We start from the raw sequence: 27,371 nt of genomic DNA on the forward strand, positions 1-27,371 counted from the left end.
TCTTTGATCATAAAGAAATACAGGTATTCAGAGAACACATTTAATGTAGGTAATTAGCAAACTGTCTTTATATGCTTGGTTTTAAATAGATGGATAGATGATGGTTTAGCAAAAAACTTCAATCCCAGCAGCTAATGCTCATTGTTCTACTGAGTCACATTGAGCTCTGTTTCAGTATGTCAGAATGATGGAAGATGAAGCCCATCAAGCTGCCAAAAACATGAAGTGTGGAATATAAATAGATGTTTTTAGTGTCACAGGTGCTGCTGAATTGTCTGGAGACCTATTATTCAAATTTGCAGGTAATACTCCATTCATAGAACACAGTGATCATGTTCTCTGTTGTTTCTTGAAAGCACCATCCTGGAAATCATTAACAAAGCTAGTTTCTCATGGGGAACAGCAAGGTTGTACAATCTTAGGTCTCTTTTAATCCTGCCTATATAATACCCCTGTAACCTCAAAGAAGAGTTTCATGCTATTAAATTATGCTTGGTACATAGCATGCTTTTGTTTTTTCTAATGTTGAGCCCTCTCAGGCAGAAGAGATTATTTATTCTGGGTCATATACATATGTATCTGGACTATGATGGCACTTGACTTTGATCAAGTGTGATAAAAATGCATGGGTTGGGATACCACAAGCTAAAGAATAAATTGTGAATGCAGCAACCAAAAATATTGCTACTAAGAAATTGTTGTACTCTGCGTTTCTTCAGTTTCCAGGTCCTGAAGTGTCTCCTTCAAAACAGGCTGGCCTTACATGGTAAGGTCTAATGTAGACCTCATCATTCCTGGAAGAGTTCTCTTCAGGCTGAAGCAGATTCTGGTCTTTAAAAATACATCTGCTTTGAAAGTCCTCCTCGAAGTGCTAGGATTGCTGGGCTTTTTTCCTCTCCCAGGTTCTTCTCCAGTCTAGAAACTGGGCAATACACTGCTCAGTTACCCTGGCTCAGGTTGAAGTCTTCAACACTCTTGCTGAGAATCACAGCACAGAGTTTAAATAGACATCCTAAGTCTAATGGCTCCACTTTAAGTTGATTAAGTATTATCATCCTAATTCCACATTGCATGGAGGAGGTAAGTGATGCAGGAAATCAGAACTGCTTTGAGCATCTAAGTTGGTGACCAAGCTGGCAGCAGAGTCTGTCAGTCTCTCAGGACATTCCAGTCAATCCTTCCTAGCAATACCTCCTCTCCACCTGGCACAGCAAATAAACACTAGCCAGTAAGAAAGAATCTTATTTTATGAAATATAATAAACCTTACCATAACCTCAGAATGGTGTCATATTGGTCCTGAGTTTTGAAATTTCAGCTTTCTTCCTGGCAACATTTTAATGCAATTTTTAGAAAAATAACAGAAAGCAAGCAACATCCTTAACAGCCTTATCCACAGGTACTATGGAAGAAGTGGAGGCATGAGAAATGAATTAAATAAAAAAATAATCTGGCTATTATTTTTATTTTGAGACTGCATAAGAACATACAGTTTTTTATTGCATTGTAATTATTGCAATTATAGAATTTATAAAAAAGTCTTGTAGTAGTACCTGAAATCTGAAAGCAGAACTGCCAGCAAAGAGAGGCCATGCATTTTATTCACAGAGAATGAAATTAGAGTAACTAAATGATGGATGGTGGAAAATTGATTGCATTTTTAAAGGTGATGTTGTAGCATTAAGTATTATTAGTAAGAGAGACAAGCATCTTCTAAATAATGCCCTTAGCTACAAGCCCCACTTGCACAAGCAGATGGTTATGCCCACATGGAATGTGAGTGCAGTTTGGATTTTCCAGGATAAATCTGACTGCAGGACTGGGAGATAGTTATGAGAGAATGCAAGTCAAGCTGTGACAATTCACCATTTTCATATATTTCATCTGTATTTTGCTAGTACCTTTGGGTTCAAAAACCTTAAAATCTTTTTTTCAGTGTATTTTGCCACAATTCTTGAAGCCTATGAATGCAACTGCAATCCCATCAACTGCTCCTACTAAATAACTTTAAATCTCAGTTATATTGTGACTCTGACATGGGTGTGTGAGTTAGTAACCTTACACCAGTAGTTCTCAATCTAATATTGCATAAACTTCTTTTGCAATAATGCTAGCTTGCTGCTACACAATCCAAAGGCTCCCGAGTGCTATATTAATAAATATAGATTTTTATGACATGCTTTTTAAAGCTAGGTAATTCCAAATGGAATGTTGGTTCAATGCTTTAACTCTTAAAAACTTTTATTTCTAACAGTCTGACTTTAACATTCCTCTCACAAATTGTAGAGGTTAACTTGAATGACATTGTTGAAATACATGGGTTGTCTGTGATTCCTACAGATCAGGTGTGATTTAGGTAGCTGCAGTCTGGCCTTTATTAACCCAGAATCACAGAATATTCTGAGTTGGAAGTGACCCATCAGGCCCAACACAACTCTCCAAGACTCACACCATGTGTCTAAGATTGTTTTCCAAACACTTCTTGAACTCTGTCAGGCTTTATGCTGTGACCACTTCCCTGGGGAGCCTGTTCCAGTGCCCAAACAGACACTGGGTGAAAAACCTTTTACTTATATCCAATCTAAACCTCCCCTGACTCAGTTCCATGACATTAACCCACAACAATATTTTACAGTTCCTCTGGGAGGGTGAACAGTAATATGCTGCACACACTCTTAAATGGCAATAAAGACTCTAGATTACGTGATCCTACAAGGGTTCAAGACCTTCAGTTCCCCAGGACATTAAGACAAAAAATGACAAAAGGAGAGAAAACAGTGTGGAAATCCTAGATGTTTTTCTGGGATCTGTATGCCATCAGTGTTTCAGTTTATCAAAATCATTTCATGCACTCTTTCTATAGGATTCTTCAGGGATTTAATTTACCCTACAGCTATACATACCTGCTCATTTATTTTTCCAAAGTTTTCTTTGGAGTGTGCTTCCAAACTTAGCTTCAAAATTAGGCATTTGTTCTTGCTAAAAGAAGCTGAACCCCTTTCCATTCTTTCCTTACCAGTCCTATACTGTGGCCCAGGGAAACATAGGTCACTTCTCTCTGGCTCAAACTCCATAACCAGCTGTGAAGCCTGTGGATGGCTAAATACTTATCAAAGTTTGATCTGTGTGTCCTTATTTCTATTCATGAAGTTGCTCAGGTATAATTAGAGGCTTATCCATAATTACAGAGTGGCTTTTTGTCCCCACAGAATGGGGCACACAGATGGACACTATAATGGAAATTAGTCAGCAGCCTGTCCATGATTGATGAGTCGGTAAAGTGCCCAGCTCCTACCCTTGCTGGAGTATAGGTGCTCTTGGACCCAGCCAGCAGGAAAGACAGCAGACAGCATTCACATGAGCAGGTGGTCCTGAGCAAGAAAATCTCCTGAGTGAAAGATGACACCCTTACATAATCAGTTTTCAGACCAGAATTGTTTTTAAGTAGAAAGTATCTCTCAGAGAAAGATGCAGCACTTTCAGCTCTTCTTTTTGCCTTAGTAACACAGAAAAATTCCAGACAAATGAGCCAGGGACAAATGCAGAGAGGGCAGTCCTGTATTTACTTGACTCACATTACTAAACATAATTTGAACATGGGATCTGGCCACATTCACGGCTCATGATCAGACTCAGCACACAATGCTGAAACTCCCATTAATTCTCCGAGAAAGCTGTCAGGCTCCATTTTGATCTCATGCCTAATGAGAAAGGTTTGTCATTCCCTGTGAAAAATGCTGGGCAAGGCTTACAGGTTTCTAAAACCTCATTTTGATCCCCTTCCTTTCTGACTCTGCTGCGAGAAGCTCAGTGCCACTGTTCAGAGATGGATGAAAGGGAGACAAAGCGATGCAAGTGTGAGCTGGCTTGAATCAATGCCTGCCTCCCTGCAGCCAGGAGATCAGCATGCAGGAAAGACGCTAGCACCTGGGAAGTGGAGACTGAGGCACAGCACCCAGGGACACCAGGACAGCTGGATTAATGAACCTGGGCTGGAAACTTCACGTGGGGATCCTTTTTTGTCAAACAGGGAAAGGAAGAGAGTAGATGAAAATGAGTAGTAAAAGATGAGCAGAGTAGAAAAATAACTTTTATCAGTCTTTTGGGATCAAGCATGAGAAAAGGAATGCACGTGCTTCCCAAACGATTGTATTTAAAGCCATATTTTTTTGCTGTCAACCTCTTGCCCTCAGATCAGTATAAAATAGTACTATTGAGTCTAATCAGTGCAGGCTGGAACTCCTTATTGTCTGAAGTGATGTGCATGTAGTCCTGCTGCACAGTAACTAGGGCAGAGAGTTTCTGACAAATGTGTGATCATTTCTGCCTCCTTTGAATGAGATTATCAGTTTTAGTTTCCTTGTGCAGAAAGTCTAAACTTTTGCTGTTTCTGGCTCTTGGGATCTGATCATTAGTCTTTTGATTGTGTAAAAAAATCAGCTTCTGAAGGAACAGAAATATGTAGAAATTTTAGCTTCCCTCAACTGTCCCTCCCCACAAAAAGCCAAATCCCAAATTGAAAAAAGAAAAAGAGAAGAACAAGAAAATGGTTCTAGCTTTAATTCCTACATTCTTAAAAAAAATAAATCAGAAAGCAGTGAAAAGAACCTTAAAAATCTCAGAATTCCAGGGAGTATTATAAACACCTGTAATTACAAAACAACAATGTACCAAATTGAAGGCCAGATTAGAAGTGTTTATGCCATGTGTGTGTAGAAACAAATGGAGAGAGAACAGTTTCATTTAGCAGCTGTAGTACTGCCTTGCTAAATGACATCAAGACTTGGCCCTCTGGGAACTTTTAGACATTTTCCTAAAGCTGATGGCTATCCCAAATGGAATTTAATACTTCCTATACACTGAAACTATAATAAGGTGCATTTGTACATGCTGTTGTGAAACTGTCACCAGCAAATACTGCACAAAGAAACTGTAAACCTCTAGCTAATATGATGCCTAATGCCATGAAAACCAATTAGAATGTCATTATTAGAGCTGCTGCTTCATCTACATGGGATAAATTAATAAATGGCATTAAATATATATTTTCAGAAATTTGGAAATAGCCCTACATGATTGCTTTGTGCAGAGTTCACAATTACCTTCAAAAATAATTGAAAAAGAAAATTCACAAAGGCTGTAGGAATCACTAAATTAACTTTCCCTATCTACTACCCAAAAGACTGTAAAAATCCCCTTGTGTTGTTCAAATCCCTTCAAAAGAATGCATGATAAAATGATGAAAATGTTAAATTAAATGCATGATGAACTATGACTAGCCATTGCTTTAGTAGACTAATCCTATGAAACAAACTTCCTGGAGTTCCTGGTTGTTATTTACTTACTCCTACTTTTAGTCACGTAGTAAAAATTAAAGCAGAAATAGTTTTTGCAGTATTTCAGCAAAGAAAAAATACATTTCTTCAGGAATGGGCAGGACAGGTGTGGCAAGCAAGGCTGAATATCCCCTCATGTGTCTTGAATACTGGATGAACAGATGGGTTTTCCATGCAGCATTGTAAGTTAAAGCAGCTCCAGGGACTACTGCTCACATCTCCCCATGAAGCTCTTCCAAATCTCCAGTTAAATCTCCTTCATTTCCACTGCTGCCAGGATCATTTGCCAGCTTCAGAGGCAGCAGTGGGGAAGCATTGCAGATCTTCCTTCTAATACTTCTGTCCTATGCCTTTCCCACCAAACAGGGCCCAAAACCAAGATCCTATTATGACAAGAAAAATTAAGTTTCCTATATCGGGCAAAGTTTACAAGATCATAGTTCTGAATGGGAGGGTAGGATTCACCCGAGCTAGTGCTGAAATGCAGATTTCATCCAGTTTTATATTGCCCAAATACTCACTTAACTTTTTAGAGCAGTACTTATAAAAACACCCTTGCATTCCACTTTACATGAACACTATGAAATGAAGAATGTTTTGGGATTATATACATAATTTTATTATTTTCACTCTTGCTCTACTTCAGCTGCATGGTGCTCACAGGCATTTACTCCTTGTAAGTGTTGCAGGTTGTGTGACTTACAAGCTGCCTTAGAATATGATTTAGACTAGCCCCATTTGAATAATGTTTGAGCAAAAATTCAAAGTACTTCCCCATCTGCTCCCCTGAAAAATAACTTCATGAAATACCAGTATGGGGGTTATTTTCTTGAGAATTTCAATATCAAATATATTCAGCTGAAGTACATAAGAGTAAAAAATGTGTGGGCTTCTTTCCCAACTGTCAGCTCAAATTCAAACTTGAGAAATAAAGGTATCTTTCCTGTTTTGCATTAAGGGAGGAAGGAAGAACATAGAAATACAGCTGATAGCTAACTGATGCATTTCCCCTCTTTTCCAATTATACTTTCTTTGTCATTCTCATAAAAAAAATCACAAGATTTTAATTGATTTAGTTGAAACTTTAATTGCTTGCAATTGTCTCCACTCTTAGTCCTTATCCAGGACACAAATGCTTTGGTTCCTATGCAGCAAGCATCACACATCCTGGTGTGATTGAAAAATGAAAACTACTACTGTTGGCAATGGAAAGAAAAGAAAGAAGATGAAGATGGGGCCTCCCTACAGTGGAGAAGATCTGAAATGAACATGGTACAAGAAGGGAAAATGTAGTGGGTGTACTGTATCTTTCTAAAAAGGTACTTGTGTTCACAAACAAAGAAAAACTGAAATCTAGGGCGAACATTTCACACTGTTGTCCTGGAAGGATAACCCCAAAATGCTCTGAAAATGGTAAATTTTCATGGCAATGGCAAGTGGAAGGCATGTCAGTAGCGCAGCTTTAGCCTGAAACACATCCATGTTTCTATCCAAAAATGTTTTAGAGACAGAGTGGATTGGGGCAGCTCTGAATATCCTGTGTATGGATCAGTCAGTAGATCACAACTCTGCACTATTTATGTTGGTAAGGATATTGTAAACAGCAGCAGACACTTTAGGTTGCTCCCCAAGTGAGACAGATAATTCCCTTGTTATTTTTCTCAGTACAAAAAATCTCTTCAAATATTCTAGAGAGCAGAACACTTGGTTATGAAATTAAAAGTAGATTGTGAATGTGCTGAATGACCATCAGTTTGTAGGGCTATAAAATGTATATTCTAAATCAACTTGAAATTGAATTTATGATATTACTAGATATGTAATTTTAAATGTCCTCTAGAATAAGCAGAAGAGCTATAGCTGCTGAGTGATATGACTCTAATATCTTGCCAAGAAAGCTTTGAGTTGCATACAGAACTAAATGATACACTTCATGTAGTAAATTTGAGCCCCATTAAAATAACTGAGCACTTTGCAGTAGTGTGATCTGAAGCTGTGATCCTGAAAGGAGTCCAGCAAATGAAAATCAACTCACAGTTTGGGAGAAAATGTGGTCTTTCATTTGAAATTTTTGCTACTAAAGCTGTGGAATTGGTATTTATTCAGTATTTGGTATTGTAATAGTTATATCAGCAGTTAACAAATGCTTTAGAACAGCAGTAGAAGTTGCAGTTTGAGTTGTTGCCTTTAAAGTAAGCTTTAATATTAAAGGCTTGGTCCGCAGCAATCATCAAGGTTTCAGGAAAAATGTTATCCTCACGTAAACATTAATTAAGCCTAACTAATTTTGAATAAGGATGAACCCAGGACACAGTCTGTGCTTTGATCAATTACATCTAAAACTCTTCCAGTATTTTTAAAGGAAGGATGCAAGTTCACACATCTAAGAAAAATATTGTAAGCAGGGAGCCTGTGTTCTGCCTACTGCTCTTTCCCTCCCTTAATTTTCTAACTTGGGTGGCTCTTTCAACTGAGAGTTAAGCCAGTGAGAGGCTTCTCAAACTGGGTTTGAACACAATAAAGGCTTTCCTCCTCTCCTGTTACCTGTTCTTCTCAGATGCAAATGAAGTCAAAATTTCTTGGGTTTTCCACATAAAAACTTGCAAATAAGATTTTCTAGAGATTCCCTAAAAATCTGCTTTGTGCAACATGTTTCAAATCCACTAATTTTACAAATAATGAGAACTCAGTATCACATTTTATGGGGATCAGATATTTAAACCACGGATACATAAAGCGTTTTTTAGACTTTGTCTCTGCTTTATTGTCTCCTTCTGAATAGTAAGGGGTTACTTTTTGCACAAAAATAAACTGCAAGAATATATCAGTAGTATATTTCTAAGGATTTGTTTAAGTAGTCTTTGACTTTTTTGTCTAGTTGGTATTAATTGGAAATTCTTGACTCTGGAAGTCATGAAGAAAGATGCAAAACATTATTACCCAAAATAAGTCCACTATACAAATACTTTCAAATATGTTTGTGATTCTGATATCAGAATTCTCCTCCAGGGGAAAAATAAGGGATGAAAAGATGGGTTGAACACAGCCTCAAAATATCCCTGATAGCACCAAGGTGGATCGCCAGAAATGTTCAGTGCCTTACCAGCACTTTTTTCAAGTGTACCAGGACCTGAACTCACTTTCTTGCATTTTCCTTAGGGAATACCATTTCCTAAATCTGTTTGCAGTATTATGTAGAAATTACAAACACTTTCTTTTGATACAGTGGCTTTTATTTTGAACTCCCCACTGGAGAGTCTTTATATACTCTCCTCATATCTGGCAACGAGCAAGGTTTCCATGGACTTTGAGTTCTGTCTCCCAAAATTATAAGCAAGATATACCCTGGTGGAATGAGAAATGAACAGTGGGATGTTTGAAGGAATGGTAGGCCTAGCTTTCTCCAGTGGCCCAAACTGATCTATTTAGTCTCTGCATGTCTGAGCCTGCAACAAATATATCACTTCCTACCTATGCAGTTGTCTGCAATATGCTAAATGGGTTCCAAATCATACTTGATGTTCATAAACTCACATAAAAAAATTACTGTAATTTCCCAAACTGTGTTTTCCCAGCCTCTGATGAGGAAGGCGCCGATCTTTTCTTTCATTATGGGAATGATAAAGTTTCCCAAATCAAAATTAAAATTAGTTTTTGGTCATTCTTTTCTAGATATGGTCTTAGATTATGATGACAAGAACATCAAATTGTTTATTGCTGAGGGTGATAGTGGAGCATATGCACAAAAGAAATAGCATTTAAACATGTTTAGTAACATGTTTAAATGCTAAACATGTTTAGCATTTAAACAGCTTTAGTAACACCAAGCTTCACAATCTGTGTTTTGATCTATTAAGATTAAAATTGTATTCCAAGTTCCAATTTTAAATTTCATTACCTGATTATGCCTATTTTATTATCAACATGAGCAAAACAGAGCGTTAATTGCCCAAAACTCAATATTTGCAAGGTTTTGATTCAACCAATTCCAGTGCTAAACCACTACTTTATCCAAAGGCTTTGGTGAGGAATTCTGGGGGCAACATATATAAGAACTAGTTGAATACTGTGAAGAGAAGTCCCTTGTCCTTAGCCAGAGCATGTCCTTAAAAAGGTCCCAGAATTTCTAAATCATCAGCCATCAGCACTCGCCCAAGAAAACACTGCATTTCTACTTTGTGAAAAAGAGTGCTCATTCAGTTCTCATCATTCTTACACTGCTTCTATCATCTGCTCTCAGTTTTTGTAATCAGGATATGTATTCTACAGTGTCAATGGCCAACCACTCCTCCTCTATTGCATGGCCATGTCTTGGCTATTTTAGCAGTGAGGTCTTGAAGACAGAAAGAAAAGAGGAAAGAAACTTCCACGTCATCTTAGTAAAAAAGAAAGGAACAGAAAGGAATGCAGAAACTACAACTATATGATGACACATACTGGTGCACTCCAGAGTTCTCCCTTTGAAATGGCAGTCCTGAATACACAAAATTCCTCTCCAAAAACCCACAGGATCCAAGGAAACAGCCTCTCCTTCAACTCTAGGCTCAGTCTGCAGTGGGTTATATCATGGTACCACATGCTGTCACACAGGAACCAACATGACCCACTGAATATCAAAATCTAGGCGTGTGTGCATACATTGCCTTCAGGGAAAAATAGATACACTTTCAGTACATCTTCCTAGACCTGGCCTTGCTTTCACACCACAGCTGCAGTGATGAGGCAACTGAGGCAGCTACATCCTGTATCAGAATATAATATTTTGTGCAGCATAATCATAACTGACCACGGCATCTATTTGTTTTTCTTGGAATGCAATGAGAGTAGCACTGCCACACTTTCCCAAGGGAGGTCAACATTCAAAAAGTTCCTAAAAATTGCTTAGGAGCATTAGTAATTAATAAAGTTGTATTCCAAGAATCATTCTTAGCATGATGAAAAAATTCTTTCTAGGACCATGGAGTTTCTGGTCATTATCTGACTCAACCAACAGAATTCACTGGCCACTTAGTAATGACCCTTGTCTCATCCCTAGAAGAAGACAAAATCCTCAAAGTCCCAGTAGGAACATCAGAACTATTAATCATGTCTGTGTATGCACAAAGTTGCCTCTTCAGTTATGCCATCTCCTTAATGGTGCATTAGGCACAAGCAAAATATGTTTTAAATACATTGATTTCCCTGAATGTTATCCACTTCTACTTGTTGAAATGAATAGTTAAATGTTGTCTTATGGTGTTTCAAAGCATAAATATTTTAAGCTACATTATTAAAAGGTGGGCTTTCCTTTGTCTGGGAGTAATGCAGTTGCCTGTCACTGAATTTGAATTGAAAAAGAAAATTAGCTTTGTCAGCAGGAGCAACAGGGAAAGGTAACCTGGTACTTAATTTAGATCAAATATTCATAGTGAGAGTACAAATTAAATTGTTAATTTAAACTATTGCTCTGTTTCTGATGGGCCACTAAAAACTGAAACAGGGAGATTGATTTATTTTCTTTTTCCAAATTAAAATATTGGTGAACATCATGAGCTAGCTCATGTCACAAAAATAATATGAACTGAATATATAATTTCCTTTGGAGCTATACAGAAAATATTCTCCCTTTGCAAGGATTTTACTTTCACATCTATTAAGAATATAATTAAATGAGCCAAAGAAAAGTTATTGGCACACATGACAAAGACTATATTTTTATTATTTATATAGTACTATTACTTTACAGAAAAAATAATTAGAATAATATTATTACTATATTTTCACTAAATCATGATATTCTATTTTAGATTATGGCATTTAAACATTTGCCTAATGTTGAAAATGGCCATTAATTGCTCTGCTGTACTGGTTCCAATACCATTACCTTTAAGGTATTTGATCTGGGCTGACCTCTCCTGTAAGAATTTAGCTGTAAAAGTTAAGAAGTTAATGTCACATTGAAGGTCCATCCAGCTTTCTTCTGCCCAAGAAAGTTGTGAATGTCCAGGGGAGAATACAATGCCAGGAGAAGCAGATATTAATACTTGTCAATGTTTTCTGAACACTCACAAGTCTATACCTCAAACACTCTGTGATACAGAAGTGTCAATATAGTTAACAAATCTGTGTATTATTTTCCTCCTTGAATTTGTCAGTCCCTTCATGAATGATGTAAAATTTGTAGGGTCCTGTAACAAGGACTTCCCAAGCAAAAATATATTACTTTGTGAAGAAATATTTTTGCAGTTACCTTTGCTAAGGGTACCGAAAATTAAAAGATGTTTTCAGAAAGAGCAGTGTTTGTCTGTTGTAAAGCTAAAATTTTGGCAATTGCCACCTACCTTCCTAAATTTCCCTAGTAACTTCATGAAACTCCTTTGAGTTAAAGTTTTTCATATGCTGCTGAGCACTGTATCCTACAGCACTGTGAGCAGCAAAAAAACTTGTTTGTGCTTAAAAAAATAACTTCAGAGTGCCTTGGGATCAAAAGTACAACTCAAAAATATAAAAAATACAGCTACTATTCTGCTAACAGACTGGAAATATCATGGGATGTATTATGGGGAATATGCTGTACATTTCTTTTTTACAATTCATATTGAACTTGAGACTCTGGTATGTTCCAGGGAGCTTTTGTGTGGGGAAAAAATAAAAATTCTTGTTAATCTACACTTGGCACAATGTATAATGAAGTTAATATACTACCCTGGAAACACTTTCAGAGTAGAAACAGCACTGCTTTTAGCATTTAAATTTTTCCCCATTAAAATAAAACCTGAAAATTTATGTTCTCCTAATTTTTTTCATGTGTTCCTCAATCCAAAGCAAAAGCAAAGTAGACTCATGACAATGAGTGCTTTTAATTTCCACTCAAAATTTGAATTCTGACAACTTTTGGAATAAATTTGTATTTAAGACATAACTGTTGGGCATCAGCAGTGGAAGAAGAGAATTTTGATTCCCAAAGTTCTGTGCACAGCAGGGCTGACAGAGCTGTCTCCAGACAGCTCATCTCTGATGCTTGCTGAACTGAAAGTCAATTTGATGTGGAAATGGTATGGGGAGACTTTGTCTTTCCTGCTGAAAACAGGAGAGCTCTAAAGGCAACTCCTCACCTTCTGGCATGGCAGAGAGCCAGACAAGCTCTGGCACACTGATATGAATGTTCCTTTGAACCACATGAAGCTGTTCTCTTTCTGCCCTCGCTCTGCTTTCAGCAGTGTATTAGTATCTCTGAGAGATATCAACTCTGGGAGAAAGAGGTAGGAAAATGAATTCAGAATATAGAAAATATAGTCCCCCAACAAACAAACAAAACCAAACAAGAACAGCAGCAAAACTCCCCTGAAACAACTCCAAGAGGCCAAAGAAATTACTTTGGGGGTTAAAAAAAAGTCAACACAGATAAAAATATAAAAGATATATGTTAGATTTTAAAAGAACATATCCTTCCTGTAAGGGCTAGGATCCTTCCATGTTATGCTTGTAAAGTGTCTTTTTTCTTGCATTCTCTGTTTCAAAGGTATAGAGACATGAGCATTTTGGATGGTGAATGTTCTATCTGTGGGCCCTGACAACAGGGATCCAGCTGAGCCTGAGGTGTGTTAGCCCTTCAGTATTGCACATGCAAAAATCTGGCTCAGTCAGCTGTCCATAAATGTTAACTTTTTAATGACAACTACATTGTTTCCTAGATACCTATTATTTTAAGTACTTTTTAAAAAAGTGCAAAACAATACTCCAGGAATTACCAATTCATCAGGTGTTACAGCTGGCAGCAGCTCTTGATACTACAGTGTCCATTTGATTTGAATCAAACAGCCCTACAGCAAAGGATTTCTTTAAACCATTTGGAATGGGAGGAGTCCTAAAGTACTATAAATGTGAGGAAGTCAAAACGTATTTAACTTATTTTCAAAAACACTATAAAAGCTGCATGGAAGTACCAGGTACTTTTTGCAAGAAATTTTTTTTTTTGGGAGTGTATCTTTTATATAAATTATAGATGTGGCTGCAGGAAGCAGTATAATGTGGTTAAGGTCACAAAAACACTTCAACCAATACATATTACAATATCAAGTCTAAATTTACCCTTAGTAGTCTTAATCTGTCTAAGAGGGTTTGAAATAACTTCTATTTAAACTTATCCAGATAAGCTTCATGCTGAATACTTGGGCTACATATGCCTATCTTTCATAAAGGCAGAGGTAGAAGGAGTAAGACAGTGCTTATTTACAGGCAGCAGAGAAAAAAAAATCAGGATTTTGTTTCCATCTGCCATTCAATACTATTATATGAAACAAAGTAGCCTGGAACACACAGGCAAGCTGGATCACACACGATCAATTGTCAAGTTATTTATATTGCCCTTTCTGGAAATGTGACGGATTTCCTCCATTTTATGGAACCAAACAAAGCCCAGGCTACCAACTCATGATCCTAGATAGTCTGGGATAAATGCCTTGGGCAAAAGGACTGGAGTAGATCCAAGCACCAAACAGAATAACAGAATATTTTGGTTTTTTAATAGTTGCCTGCAGCCATGGAGATTGTGAAGCTCACTGCAGAAGGCTTCCAGCAGCTCCAAGGACAGTAGCTACAGGGGATTCAGTGGTACCTCTAAGCCAAGAAGTTGGGTATTAGTGCAGCCAGCTGACTGAACTCCTGCTGACTGGATCCTTCCAACTCTCTGCCCTTTATAAATTTCAAAAGGGCTGTAACACTCCAAGGAAAATTAAATGTATGAGTACCTGTGAGTAAAAAATACAGACTCAGGTAGGCTAAACTTTATAACTGACTCTCCTTCTCCCTGACCTCATACATGAAAATCAAGACTATACAAGCTGTATTTCCTGTATGAACAACACCATCTTCTGCTAGAGGACTGGATGTCATGGAAATGTTCAGCAATCTGTACCACCAATGGCTAGGATGGTAGGATTTATTATCACACTGATGCATCCAAAACTGTGCGTTCAACTTCCAGTTTGGTGATAAGCGTTGGCAAACTTAACTTCACCTTAATATTGTCTTTCATCTAGTAAATAGATATTTGAGCTCCCCCAGGAGCTCTTCTCTATCTATGTTTTCCAAGCTCATATGTCTTTTGGCTTCCTTCATGTCATGAAAAGTATTTTCTCTGCTCATTTGCAGACTGCTGTGCAAAAAAGCAGCCTCTGGAAATGGCTGGTGTGCAGCATGTCACAGTCTACAAATCTGATAAAAAAAAAGACAACATTAAGCCTTTTAACAGCTACAGGCAGCCCTGCCATTTGCATCTGCTCCTTGCAGAAAGAATCTGATCCTCTTCAAATGGGGAAGTTAAATGTCTGCAGTGCTGCTCAGTGTTGATGGGCAGATATTTCCCATCACCTCCTTGGTTGCCCTATGGCACTCCCTGGCACAGTCTGTGAAATACCAGGAGTGCTGCCCTGGTGGGTGCTCACAGATGGATCACTTGGCTGGAGGCACAGAAGTGATGGCTAAGGGAAAGGGGGTGCAGGAAGGAAAAGCCATTCAAAGCCTCTTGTTCAGAGAGTCAAACAGGTCTGTGCTCCTGTTCCGGGAATGCACGAGGGACCAGGCAAGCATTGGCCTGCTTTCACTGTGTGGGAGCTGCAGGAAGCACAGACCCTTGCGATGGAAGGCTGGGAGCTGCAAAAGCATCATTGCAGGGGCTCCATTTGCTGATCCTGCTGCCTGCTTCCCACCTTTAAGGATAGTCTGCACTTAAAAGCTTCAGGAGAGCTCTTGCTGTTCAAGTTGCTTCAGTATATGTGATAATTTACTTTCCCATCAAATATAACGGGGAATACACATATTTGTGCTAGCTATTTCAACCCACAGTAATGTCTGTTTATTCATTATCCACTCAGCTATCTGTCTTTAATTAGTTCCTCAGCTGAATACTTCAAGCTGTGCTGTGCACGTCTGGAATGTTTCTTGTTTTACTAATGAATTTAATTTCCTTGATCATAGCTCAGTCGCTATGAACTACTGACTCTTCATGTGTAAATAAGAAGGAGGAGAAGTGGAGGGCCCCTGGCTTGCTTTTTGTGATAAGTGATGATGTTTACTTGCCTAAGTCTTTTCAAGGGTAAGTACAACCAGGAAAGAAGGGACAAGTGACAAGGTGGAGAGAGAAATCTACAGCACAACCCACCACTTCTCCAAAGGTCCCAGGGAAAAAGCCAAGTCTAATAATTCTCCCTTCAATGCATATTTTATACAGTCTGCAGAATTCAGACTCCATGGAGCCCAGAAAAATAAAATTTGCAGGTGCATTTTAGAAACATGTGAATATTATTCAAGAATAATTTTGGTTCTTGCACACTGAACTCACAAAGGAAAAGAAATTGTGTGGAAAATCATGAACTAATTTCCTTATTTTCATGCATGGTACTGCATAGAATAAGGCTGATATAAATTGAGTTTGATAGTCTTACATGTCACATTTTCTTTCAGCATCAAATGTATTTTTTGGAGGCAGAACACTATCTTGTTTTTTCCTGGGAAGTCACTACTCATATATGCAATTTCTTGTTGGTTAAGGTTCTTTCTTGGTTTGGGGTTTTGCTCATGTATTCTTGGATGTGAGTGGAGAGTACTTAATTAATTGGGCTAGCAATTACCTAGGGATTTTCAGGATTTTGACAAGTTTTACTTGAAGTGATTCCAGGAGTATTGATGGAGTCAGGCAATGCAGCTCCTGGTGTATATCCCTGGCTCTCTGGTTTGTTAGGATGTCCACCAGCTTCTATGCCACTGAAGATCAGGAAGGAACTGAGGAAATTTTTTTGCCAATAATATTCCCTTCCTCAGAATGCTATAGATGTTTGATAGCTGGGCAGACACAAACAAACCACACTGGTCTCCCAGCTGCTTGTCTGTGTGGTTGGTAGCAGCTAAAGAGAGCCACATGTGAAAAGGCATAGTCCAGGTGTTGGTTGAGCTATTGCATTAGTACTAGTTACCTTTTAGCAGGATTGTCCTGTAAAACCCAGGAGAAAGAGAGGCCAGACTTACAGATCTTGACTCATTAAAACAGTCAGCCTGTGATCTCTGCCCTTTTCCTGGTTAACAAGCTATGAAATATTCAACAAGCATGGGAGGACTGAAGCATGTGAAGTGTGAGGAGAGTCTGAGGTGACTGGGTTTGTTTATCCCCCATCCCCATTTCAGAAAATATTTTCATTACAATGTGAAATAAATATATCAGTTAAGTGCTAAAAAGATAAAGAACTACAATAATGAAAGCCTACATATTTTTGTTATTTAGATATCCCAATAGATCATGGATTTAAGTAAAAAATCAACAAAAGACCTTTCCTTTTGCATTGCTATGGGAAATTGTTATTGAACTGATAACAATGACACATCTTGAGTTTATAGCTTCAGATGCTGGTTTGCTATTTTCTCAAAAAATTTCCTATTTCTTTAAGCATCTGAATTTTATTTGCATGTATCTTGCCCTACACTATTACAGATTTTCCGAGCTGGGATAGCTGCAATGAACTTTATGATAATAACACTTTTATTTAACGACTGGCTGTCCTTATGGGATCCCAAAATTGCCTAATGATATCATGGAGAACAATCGGATTAGCCCCCTGAAATACAGTGTGTGTGCGGAGAATAGGGAAAAGCTCTCTCTACATGATGATATAGAGAGACAACTTCAGGATAAGGAGGGGTAAAATGTCAGTTAATCACATTATGATTTAAGCAGGACTGAGGATTCTTCAGGAATGTTTACTTTTATTTTACAGAAGCGAAATCTCCAAAATCTCTGTCTCAGCATAGGTAGACATTTTGCATTTACAGAAAGGAAAGAAGGAGAGCCTCTCCCATGAAGGAAACACTAAATTTAGTTTAGTTATCTAGCAAGAGCTTGTCATTTTTAGAAAACACTGAAGCTTTTGAGAGTTTTGAAGGAAATTGAAAGTTTCTTGAAACTGCTAATGAAATGTAACTACACTGAGCCAATTGGTTTGCAAATTTTACTCTGATTTGGACATTTTAAACAGGCATTTATTTCAAAACTTCATTTATGAAATATAGGTAATCAGTGATGAAAAAGGCTCTTTTGCAAAATGTTGAAAGTCAAAGTCACAATGATGTCCTTCTATTGGTGAGAACTTGATAACCAACATCTATTTCAAATGACTTCTATTTTCAGAGTTTACATGGCAAGAATTTCTGAGAATTTGCTCTTTTGGGATGGGAAATTAAAGCATTTCCTGGAAGAATCTAATCTCTACATTTTTGGGAACATCTTAACTTTCCTGGGAGATATCCTGCCAACTGTGGATGAAATTTACTTCTGCCGCAATCTGAAATACAAAGACACAAGAACAGCTCATAACAATAAATTCTTTTAAATTTAATCTTGTCATAGCTAATCTAAAAGAAATGATAATGGAAGTTACTTGAACACAGATACATGAACTATGTTCTGTGTGTAATAATTGATTTACACTGATTTAGTTCCTCAGTTTTCAGAAGCAGATCTATTTGGAGTGACAAGGCAAAAGTTTTCCGTCAGCAGGGGTTCATGAAACCAAGGATAAAGAAAAAAATATAGATACAGTGGGCATGCTGGAAATTGATTAGCTTAAGTACAGGCTGAAAGGAAACTTTTGAAACCATAAATCACTACCATAAATCTCTTTTCGTAACTGCTTCTTTGAAAGCTGTTCTCATGAAAAATATTGCTCCTCTGAATTAGACCAAATCAGATGTGGAGATGGTTCTTCACAAATGAGAAGCATATATGCCTGAAATACAGGCATATAAAAATATTAGAATTTGCTGATTAATCTTGTAAAGTTGAAAGCTTCGTGATTCTGCAAGCTTAGCTAATAAAATTTGAAGGACTGACTACTGTAAGCTCGTAACAGGAAATGGATAGAACTCCTCATTTCTTTAATGAAAAAAAAGATATTATTTTTGTAAGGTAAAGAATTTCCCCTTCATCTCCTTTTAATTCTATCTGAGCTGATTCAAAAATTAAATTATTGACTAAAATTACCAGCCTTTTCATGTTTCTTTGTTTGTCTTGAACAACCAGATTGGTACCTCACAAAAGGTATGTTTTAAGCACAGAAAAAAGGAAGAATGAAGGGGAAATGCAACCTGTCCTCTGAAATCTGCTCTGTAAATATCTAATTTTGGCACTTCACAGGTTGCAGCATTAATTTGGAGCCCAGCATATCCAAACTCAGAAATTTAATAGTGGAAGTCATCCATAGCATTATCATTGGAAAAAGGAGTAAGTAGGCAATACTACATATTTATTTTACAGTTTTTTAGCCCTTTCTCTCCCACATTTGCAAGTTTTTCATAGACCACAAAGGTCAGAAAAAAAGTTAAAAAATAGATCAGAGAAAAGAAATAGGACGTTAATTTTTAAAATATGTATCCCACCTCTCTTAAACTATTACTATATTCCCTTTTAACAGTTCAGACTTCTAATCACTTGACAAAAATGCACAACTGTGCAAGCCTGTGTTAATAGTTTCCTTTGGGAACTGCATCATAGTTCTACATGAAAATCTGGGATGACCTGCTTCACTGAGAGAGAGAAGGATCAGGTAATGTTCTTTCAAAGATTCTGGAAAGCATGTGTATAATTATATATATACCCATATAATAGGACTTGATTATGGGAAGGTTTTGAACTGAAGCTGTCAAAATTCAGTCCTACAGTTAAAGGATGGAGAGAGTAGCCTGTGGGGTGAGAAATCATTAGGAATAGCAGCTGTGATTGTGGAATACATCCCTGACCTTCCTTTTTATTCTATCATTGGATAGAAAAGGTTCAGCCATTGTAAGTGCTTGTATTTAGACATAATTAGAGTTAGCTTGGCTCCCTAGCACGGAGATCAGTGGTGCAAGTCAAACGAGTACCAAAGGTCTCCAACTTATTCTTATTAGTTTTTCCATCTTGGTGATTGAACATTTGAAGTATTACTGAGACACTCTGCATTGTGTGTCAGATATTGGGTGCTGTGAGGCTATAAATGGCTGTCCCCCATCCTGCTGCCAATCACTTATCCAAGTCTAAATGAGACTGAATTTACATAACTCACACACAGGGATGAATGACACTGACCTCACTCTACCTCACCTTCAATCATTCTCTGGCTTTTTCTGTTCTTTCTGCTCTTTAAATGTCAGTCAGTGCTGCAGGAATACACAGGCCAAAAGTATTAAAGTGAGAAAGAGTTCCACCTAAAAAAAATAAATTGATAATTCCCTCCCTATTATACCTCATTTCCAAGAAAACTCAGGCTAATGGGGTGAAATTTAAAGGTGGCTGCAAATATGTACATGTAATAGCCAGGATTCCAGAAACTTCTCAATCCCCAGGTTCTCCTAATTCCTCATGGCTTTACTGACATCTCCTTCTCATTGTTTTTCTACAAACTGTGGGAATTCTCTCATCATTTAATTCTTAGATTTTGTTTGTATCCTACACAATTGCTTTTCTTATTTTGCTACAGGTAAGAGGTAAGATAGTAATATGCATTACAATCACAGAGATTGTAAAATGTTTGAAATTATAATTAAAGCATAATTTCAAGAGGATTTGGGTTTAATATGGACTGCTACTATATATAATCTATCAGACTAACTATGCTTGCTTAGATTCCCTAGGAATCTAGAGACAATACTTCACGTGAAATGCTTCAGATACTTCTTTTTTGCATTAAAGAAGATAAAATTAACTACAATATAATCATAATGATGAGGAGAATTTGAATAAAATTAGCTCTTAATTGCATTTGAGTTCTGTATCTTGGAAACATAAAGCTCATAATTCCTGTATGGAACTTCACCATTTTTTTCTTTTATGATCAGTTGGAGAATTGAACATGGGCATCGATTGCTAAAGTAATGTTTTCATTACTTTAGCAAATATGTAAAAAGAACAAAATTTATTAGTTCATTGATATTTGAATGAACTGTCTCCTGTAGTTTATACCAACATATACATTTTGGTAGAATTGAATGCATATGAGAATTAAAATTATTCTATAATAGGCAGGTCAGTTCCTATCTTAAAAATTTGCTGTTAGATTTTACATTTCATGATGAATCAGGGAAGGGTGGAGATGTAAATTGTGGACTTGTGTTATTCTTTGTACACACACATATGTGTGAAACAGGGGTGACTCTCCTTTTCAAAGGCAGTAGAGGATGCACAGGGAAAGTAACTACAGGCAGGCAAACAGTGAAGATGAACAGGTTGAAAAGCATTTCCTATCAAAACAGATACTCAGAGCATACTGCTTTCATGACCTTAAGGAAAATTCCCCAGCAATGTAAATTGCATTCATAATGAAAATACACACAGAGTGACAGTGTAATCTGTAATACTTTCATACACTACCAGGTACTAGGCAAAAGTGTCATAAATCTCACTCTTTTGAACAAAGCACCCAGGCTCTACTGGGTCTTTGCAAAGCTGGAAAAGGATTTTTAAAAAGGTCTCAAACTGCATCAAGAGCCATTGCTTGTGGTTCAGATGATCTCTCCTTGGTATATTCTAATGGGAACAAGTCTACATTTTCCCTTTTTACCTTGTGTTACTGATGTTCATGTGGCACAAACTGTATGGGACATTGTTTTTCTAATTTGCCAAAACTGTTACTTTTTTCCCTTGCACTATTTGCAGGCTCCTGTTGCTTCAGTCAGGTATAAAAAGATGTCCAATAGGAAAATGGTGACACTGTGTGTTATCTGTACTTTTTCCTGCTCTGTGAGATAAGTAGCTCTCATGGGTAGGATTTGCTTTCAGAAAGGAAACAGAACAGAACCTGACAGTGAGTAGGATGCAATAGAGAATATTTATATATAACCTATGAGTCAATATGTTTCTGTGTTAAAACTGTGTCACTTTACAAGCATTTATTCCATGGATACACATGTATTCAAAGTTTGAACTGAAAGAGAATTTTATGACCACGTAATAAACCTCAGTAAAGGTCGTGTACTGCAGAAACACTGAGAGCTTATAAATCATTAATGTTACCAATTCCCTGTGGGTTTTGAGATTATATAAAAAAAGGAGCAAACGAGAAATGTAGAAAGAGCACTCACAGAATCTTGCAGTTCTATGGAGACTAATTTGTCCCAAATATCTAGGGCAAAACATTTCCTGCTGTACAAATGCAAAGGGGTAGGAGAAAAGTGTCTAGAATGACTAGCTAGGTTTAAGTACTATCACAAAGAAAGAAAATATTTTTGGAACTCAAATAATCCCAATCACACACCTTCAAATGCTGTTCACACTGCCAACTATTCCCCATTGCCCAAACTCAAAGGCAATTCTAGCTGATTTGCAATTTCAGAGATATTAGGTCTTCTCATTTTGGTATTGTTCACGATGGATCATCTAAGGTAGTGCTTATCTTGCTGAAAACACACATAACAGGGAGTCCTAAATGAATTCAAAAGTTTTTGGTGGACAAAATCAGGGAATCACTTTTGAGTGTAATTATAGAGAACTGATTCCAATTAAAAAGGATGACAAAGCTACCAGCCAGAATGCCAGCACTTGGAGCGCTTGGCTGCTTAGGAAGGATACAAGAACACATGTATGAGAAGGATTTTATCCCATATCCACCTTTAAATTTCCTGGCATGTTTCACCATGAAATGCCCTAAATTCATGAGACCAATGGAGATTTTTCAGCTGCTATTTTCAAGACAGGCAAAGTTTTATTTTCATGGCCAGAAACAGCCTATACTTGTATGAGATAACAGGCCACAGTTTAAGTTTTCCTGGGAGGTGAGAAAATGAAGAGTTCTCTTAGAAATATTAAGACTCCACAGGAGGGCATTTAAGCACTGCTTCCTAGAGAAAATATTTCTGCATGAAGATGAAAATAAATTCTAGTTAAACGCCACAATAAATTTAATTATGCATTATGAAACAGGATTAAAGGTGAAGGGAAAGTCTTAAGAATGAGAAATGACAATATTTAAATTGGATGCTAAACAACTGCAAAAGAATGGATTTTTTTTTTTTTACTTTAAAAGTTTCAGAAAAATGACCTAGTGGGTCATTTATTTCTCTTGGGTTTCTAAGGAAAACAATGGCATATGAAAGAGAACCTCAGCAGTTTGATTAACTAAAGCAAAGATTCCTACCCAAATATGAACCAAAGATTTTAGTTTTGTCACCCTCAGCATAATCCACTGAAAAAATCAGATGAGTCTAAAATAGAAGTTCTGGCAGTACTCAGCTGGCAGGCTGCTTTTATTGAAAGGATGCTTTTCTTTCTCCTGTTTTGCTGGTAGCACTGGAACAATTGTGATAAGCAGCAAGTACAGTGTCTTGATGTTCTTTGGATGAATCTGTATTTCCCCTTGAATAGCACAATTTACAGTCCAGTGCAGCACATAAAGACATGCTGTGGTAATAGATGTGGAAATACAGCAGACAAATTTTCATGTGTACTGAAGGCACCTATAGGTACTGGTGAAAAAAATTTAAAGTCTTAGATGGATCAAGTTTTGATTTGTATTTTCCTTACTGAAAATATCACAATTTATTTGAAAATCATAAGAAACTAATAACAATAATAATACAAAAATGTATGCAGATATATCTAGCAATATAAGCAAAAAAAAAAAAAAAAAAAAAGAAAGATAGAAAAATAGAGAGATTTTCACTGTTTTTCAAACCTTAGTGGGAGAGAAGTAATTAACAACTCCAAAGGGAATTGCCTAAATTTCAGATCTGTAATCCCACTACACAAGCCTCTGGCAGAATCATTGCTTCAGGAATCTCAAAAGACAAATTTTTGTATTTTTCTGAGAGCACTCTGGCCGGGTTTTGTTTTTTGGTAGGGGGCATCACTGATGCTAGTTTTCATTTGATACAGTGTTTTCACTTTCATTAACATGTAAGGCAAGTCACTATGTAACTGGAATGTTGTGCAAGACAGAGTAGGAGTAAATTGTTTCTACTTCCAGTAGAGGATTCAATTCCAGTTGAATCTTTCAATAATTCCAATACATTGTGTTTGTTTGGTAATTTTTTTTTTTCTGGGATACTTTCCAGCTTACCTATGCATGTAACAGTAACAGCACTGAAGACCTGTCTGAGTTGACACACTGCATATCCTACTAGAGAATTGACCTCGGACATTGAGTTTAATGTGTAACTGGAAACTGCAGTGTAAGACTTTGCTATTTTTTCCCTGAAACTCAGGTGGTACCCTTGAAAAACAAGTTCAGCATGTTGAAAGAGCTCTCAATTTGCAATGTAATGAAAATGGATTTAGCGTGCACATGAAACAGTTAATTTATTTTCATTACAAGTGACAGTTCTGAGTCACCAACATGCACAGGTGATGAATAAGAAGTACTTAAGGAATACAAACACCTTACCAAGGATGCCAGCCTCTAAGCAGTGACCCTGGAAGTGGCTGTCTGGTTTAGATAACTACACAGTGGTTTCAATACAAACCCAGAGCCACAAAAAACGTGCATGGCCATACCACTGTCTGAATAAATAAACCAGCTCTGCTGGAACATTCTAAAAGGAGCAAAGCCAGAAGCGATATTTACAAGCTAAAGAAACAAAGTGTCAGTAATGAAAGAAGCAATAATGAGCCATAATCAAAATCACTGAAAAAAAGAACTCAAGGTATATTTCCCCTGAACACATATGCACAGTCATATGCATACAAGCTCAAAAAAATTTCAATGTCCTGATGGAAGAACTGAGTTTAGATTTGTTCCTGAACTTCTGTTATCTGTCAAGAGGACATTTTTTGTCTGTCTCTGCAGGTTCTACAAGCACACTGCTGATACTGGTCTTCATGAAAACTTAGCTTAGAAAGAACCACAGTCAATGCACCTGCTTCCTCCTCCACATTTTGAAGATTACAGATAATAGAAGTAATATACAAGAAAATGATTTGTGGCTCAGAAATCAAAGTCTTACTGGGAGGATAAAAACTATACAGCAGAGGAGATGGAAAAAACATAAATCTGAGCTGTGTAAAAAAACATCTCCCCTTTAAATTCTGTCTTTGCTATAGAGGAAATGGGACAAAAGGAAAATAGACTCAAGGAGAAAAGCAAATCTAGAGCAGAATTGTCAGTCTATTCCCCTCTGGGCTTATGAAGAGCAAACTCGAATCAAAATCCTTGGAAGTCCTTGGGAAGAGGATACTCTTAGCAGGTGGCAAATATAGAAGCTTTGTGAAAACTGGTATTTTCCTAAGGGGAATGAAAAAAATTCTTCAGAAGGTGTGAGAAGCCGCAAAAGTAATTCTGATTCAATATGATTATCAATAAAATCTCTGTAGCAACAGCCCCACCATGGCAAGCTAAGTTCTTCGGTTTGGTTTCAAAAGAAATTACCAGATCTGCTTTTGAAGCCTTGATCGACCACCTCAGGCTGAGCTTAGACACAAAAAACCTCTCAGTACACTTGTGCTCTTCTCTAAAGGGAAAAGGCTGAAGGAGCCCCTTTGCATTACAGTAAAATAGCATAAAGAAATGGACAAGGTATTTCTATTACTGATTGGCCAAGGTTAAATGCAGGGCTGATGAGGAGTCAGCTAATAAGTATTAGAAAAACTGTAATAGGTCTGTAAAGGGATTTTAATCAGTGTCTCAAGGTTAACTGAAGAATAAAAATTATTAATTTGTCATTCTATCGTGCCCTTTTTTCCTAGATCCTGCATGGAATAACTTTACTTCAGGGAAAACAAGAGTAGTTCCCTTATCCAGTATTACTATGGAGACTAAGGACTGGTTTACTTTGTTTATGCTTTAAATTCAAGTTTTGCTAAGAGGTAATTGAGAATGTGCTGATAAACTGCCACTGTTGTAATATAGCACCATAGAGATGTGGTTAGGAAGGACTGCTTTGCTTTAAGTCTCTGTAGAGTGGACATTTGCTGAAAACCTTGCTTGATCTTTGAATCATTGCAATACAGTATCCAAAACCCCCACCAAATTAATTTCCTCTTTGTGCACCTGTTCTCCATGAAATTTGATAAGTTTGCTTTCCTGATAGATCACCACTTAGAAAATCATTAGATATTAAGAAAGCATTCCTCAACACTAAAATGGCAAATAGGAGATACCCTGCATATTTAATCCAAGGTGCAAAACAGGCCCCAGACCAGATTTATGGGATTTTTGCCACAGTGACTAGATGAGACTTCATCATTCTGATAGAATTCAGCAGCTTAAGCAGATCTTTAGAGGGGTAATAAAGGCCCTTTTTGCTGATTTCATAATGCAAGTAGTGTTTTGTGAAGTGCAGTTAAATATGAAAAATACTTCTGGAACACAGAGGTATGTAATCATGCATAAACCACTTTTCTGATCCTTATCTCCAACAATAGCCGGTCTTCATGAACAGCCTTAATCAGGTAATAAATCAGGCAAAAATAAAAATGCAATTGTCATTTATGGGACCAAAATAAAACCTATATGTCTGAAAGAAGAATATAGCTATTTTTGCAACAGGACTACAGTTATGATTCTGCAATCTTCCTTGTTTCATGTCAAAAGAAATTGCACTGAGATGAATGATTTTCAGATTTACTTTGGTCAGCCAATAGTGTAGGAACAGTTAATTGTTGTGGCTTCTGCTGATTAATGGATTCTTGAAAATTTGATGAGCATGGGAAGAAGTGAATTGTATGAAATGACAAATATCTTTGCTTTCTTTAATCGTCTTTGCTCTCAGATGTTGAGATGTCTCTTCTTAAGGGCTGCAAAGACCATCAGCTCTGTGGTACTCTTACTGCTGTGAGCTGGCCCAGGTGACATGTCCCTGTCCCTAGATGTTACAAAATGTTAGCTCTGAGGTTTGTGGCAAATTATTCTGTAATTCTGTTGGGAAAATATCACTTCATGTGCTGCAAAATATCACTGGACTATGGATTAATACAACACATGATATGGACAACCCCCAGGGCAAGACAAGGTAAGTTGTCATGGTATTTGCTGCAACCACAATGAGAAATTCCTCTAAATTGGTAAATTTTTATTTGACTGGTTGCTTTTTCCACCTTTCTTGCAAGCAAAACAAAAATCTATTTCTTAGACAGTCTTCATAACTAGAACTAATTTCATTTGAACATGCAACTGAATTTAACTGAACACATGAACTCTGCTGTGATGACACTCAAGATCTTGAGTACTAATAATGTTGGTTTTGATGCATGTAACACACACACACATACACACACACACACACACATACACACACACACAAATCAATTGGTATGTGGGTTGCTGTTGTTGTTTTTAATCCTTTCCCAGAAATTTGGTACTTTGGATTTTTCTTCAAAATTGGAATAAAAGCACAGTTTAAAATTTTGGAATTTTCTCTGGAGTGGAAAATTTTTCCACAAGGTGAAACAGCAGCTGTTGTATACATTCAAGAAAGAATACAAAGGGGAATGCTTAGTAAACGCACTGGGAATACAAAACAGGAGCTTTGCAAAGGACTGGGGTCTATATTATCTCCTGTGAGAAAAATTATACCAGGTTTTTGACAGTAATATATGGTCATGGAAGGAAATTCAAATTTATTCATAGGCAAAGTTTTTCAAAAACTATGAATCATATCTGTAAAGTTCATGGAGAAAATTAAATTAATCAGCATGGTAGGAATACACCCATTGAGTTTCCCAAAAGGCTGTGTCACTCAGTCACACTAATAAAGGCTATTGCCTGCTCAGATGAGGTTTCATTTATGCTAATATTTAGAAATGGCTCACACTTTAGAGACTGACATTTCTAGAAGCACTCAAATTCACGATATGAGGAATATGGGTGCAAGAAAAATAATATCTGTTATTTTTTGTCATCAGTTGTAAGAGCCTATTACAAAAAAGTTTATCAAACATAGATGAGGCACAAACAAACACAGACTGACCTGTCATTGGTCAAACACCCTAAATGACAAGCAACAAATACATGATGTGAATACTTCTGCATCATGTCTGTCTTACAGGCTGAGTTATAGTACTGTTTATTGTGAATGGGTGTTATATTATTTATAGATCACACAA

General features: G+C 37.1%; 1 protein-coding gene across 1 annotated transcript in view; it reads right to left on the reverse strand.

Annotated features, from left to right (window-relative positions):
- Positions 1-27,371, reverse strand: part of CNTNAP2 (contactin associated protein 2) — a gene marked incomplete at both ends in the record, with an annotated part of 998,227 nt that overhangs the window by 129,811 nt on the left and 841,045 nt on the right. The gene's annotated exons all lie outside the window — the stretch shown is intronic.

Source organism: Fringilla coelebs (assembly GCF_963513975.1).
Source record: "Fringilla coelebs genome assembly, chromosome: 1".
NCBI classification, from domain to species: domain Eukaryota; kingdom Metazoa; phylum Chordata; class Aves; order Passeriformes; family Fringillidae; genus Fringilla; species Fringilla coelebs.